Source organism: Rhinopithecus bieti, unplaced genomic scaffold (genome assembly GCF_001698545.2).
Source record: "Rhinopithecus bieti isolate Rb0 unplaced genomic scaffold, ASM169854v2 scaffold_15850, whole genome shotgun sequence".
Taxonomy (NCBI): domain Eukaryota; kingdom Metazoa; phylum Chordata; class Mammalia; order Primates; family Cercopithecidae; genus Rhinopithecus; species Rhinopithecus bieti.
Genome location: NW_016809273.1, coordinates 3,109,917 through 3,112,400, shown reverse-complemented (window position 1 = coordinate 3,112,400; position 2,484 = coordinate 3,109,917). Strand labels below are relative to the sequence as shown.

At 35.5% G+C, this 2,484-nt stretch overlaps 1 long non-coding RNA gene across 2 annotated transcripts in view; it reads right to left on the bottom strand.

Annotated features, from left to right (window-relative positions):
- Window positions 1-409: 409 nt before the first annotated feature.
- Window positions 410-2,484, bottom strand: part of LOC108540035 (uncharacterized) — a 100,366-nt gene continuing 98,291 nt past the window's right edge. For both annotated transcript variants that reach the window (XR_001888562.1, XR_001888563.1), the window contains 2 exons: window positions 2,052-2,173; window positions 410-613 (listed from right to left, as the gene is read on the bottom strand). This is a non-coding gene — a long non-coding RNA (uncharacterized LOC108540035). The remainder of the gene's footprint in view (window positions 614-2,051; window positions 2,174-2,484) is intronic.

The following is a 2,484-nucleotide window of genomic DNA, read 5'->3' as shown; positions in this document are numbered from 1 at the left end:
TAAATCATTTAATAAAATGAAAGTGAAATAGCCTTCCAGAAAGTACATGTGTTCATTTTAAGTAATTCTAAATGGAGGCAATTGCAGTCAACAACAAAAATAGCTCTTTATACCACCAAACACAAATGAGTGTGCCTCTACAAAGGCAACAAGGAAGCATCTGGCCATGAACCAGAATGGACTTCTTAATGACCTCCTCGAACAAGGACAACTATGCCTGTGGGGTTTTCTTCCCTGTCCTCACCTCCGTCTGTGGCCACTAAACTTTGGCAATTCATCAGAAAAACAGATTGCATTTGCAAGGAGATTACATCACTGTCTGGTAGAATAAGTGATAGCAAAAATTCCTCACCATTTAGCTTAGGAGATAAGTTGTCTTTTAGAAAGAGAAGTTGGCACCTACCTTATAATACAGAAATGGATGGAGAGTCACCTTGAAGATAATTTTGCTTCTATAACAGGTTATTCGGATGCCTTGTTTAGTTATGACAAAGTAAAGAAGTGGGCACCAGTTGTTATGTTTTTGAGTACCTTAGCCAATCTGTTTCACTCCTTGATATTCCAAGTTGATTTCTCAGAATAAGTGAACTGATAGGCCTACGAAGGTGAGAGTCTGTGAGAGAAAAAAGAGTTATGGCTGAAATCCTGATCTTTGAGACCTGAAGTTAGAAAACCTGGAGGAGTGGTACAGAATAGCTTCAACCAAGGCCCAATGGAACGACAAAGAAATAAGATAATGAACCTTTTGAATAATGAGGCTTTTAAGCTGGCATCACTGCCTCAACACAGTGTCTGTGAGACTGTAGGGAAGGGCAGATTTATTAGGAAAAAAAAATAGTTTGTGGCTGCTTCTTCCTCTTGAATAGTAGTTTTTGATTTACTGAGTTATCAGATGACAAGACTTGCCATTTTACTACGGATATGACCTTTGAACACTCACACAGGCCTTGAAAACATTTTATATGATAATAATTGGCTTGAGAGAGCAGTGTAGTTAATGGTTCTAAAAGAAAGCACAGAACAGCGGTCACTTAGGAATTTCCCTTCAACCACAACAAAATGAATATACTCATTGTTCAGAAAAAGGCTAGACATTTGTTTGCACTCCATAAAATAAAGAAAAAGTTTGCGTTTCTGGGAAGCGTATACATCTAGATCAGCAGTTTTCAACTGGGAACTATGTTGCCCCACTTCCTTCAGACATTGGCAACACCTGGAGATATTGTTTGTCATAATGGGAAGCTGAGATTGGCATCTAACGGGTAGAGGCCAGGGATCCCGTGAATCATCATACAATGCACAGGTCAGCCCTCCTCATATCAAATTACTATGTATTCAAAATGTTAATAGTGCTGAGGTTGAGAAACCCTGAAATAGATCAAAAAGGATCATCTCAATTATACGGAAAGTCATCCTCAGATCTCATTACAAACTGTGAGAAAGTCAATGAATTCAAGAACTGGTAAAACTTTGTCATCTTTTTATTTCTCAGACAGATGGCTAATTTCTTCAACTCAGGAACACATTCATCAAGCCCACTGCAGAGAAACTCTTCAGTTGCATTTTCCTATGTAATTCCAAACACACATGGGTAATCTGGGGGAATCCAGGGGAGGCTTTGAGAATTTTATCTATGTTTAAAGTGACAAGCAATATTATTCTAGCGCATTATGGGAAATTTTGTATACCTGGCACTTTAGCAAAATAGAATAAACAACCAGACAATATTCCCATAAAAATCCAGTATTGTTATGTAATATCTAGGTGAAACTCTGGGCCACATAAACTGGTCTGTTCTCTGATCTGCAATTTAATATGAAGAGTGTGGAGTCTGGTCAGAAGTAAAAAGTTTTGGACCCCAGACCCATTCAAATTAACTGTTCTACTGTGGAATAAAGGTTCATATATCTCACCTATGATTATTATTGGATTATTGTATTGATCTATGGGACTTGTGAAAGTTAAATTAATTGTGCATATCAAAATATTTAGGAAATTAACAGCTTAACGATAAATGTAAATAATAGTGACTTTGCTTCAAAATAACTTACAAAAGTATCACAAGATGGAACTTGATTGAGAGAGGCATTTTTGAGAATTTTCTGTATTCAAAGTGTCTCTTCTTGTGGAAATTTTGTCTTTCAATATGACATCAATTTAAACCATTAAGTTACTGAAAGATAGGGGAAAAGTATATGTATAACTTCATGCTAATTCTGAATCAAGGCATTTTGTTAATATCAATTTTAAGAAAAAGCTGTGTCATAAAGAATAGTCACAGTTATCCAGGATTTCCATGGTTTTACTACTATAGGATTTTAACTGTTGGATGGCCAATTATTTCAGCATTTTGAAATCTCACTTATAGAAATAAATATAAACATAAAAAATAATGAAGATATGAAAAGCAACATAATTTTTTCTGGAAATCACAAATTTATGGATCTAAAACAAAACACAATAAAACAAAACAAATATATGTGT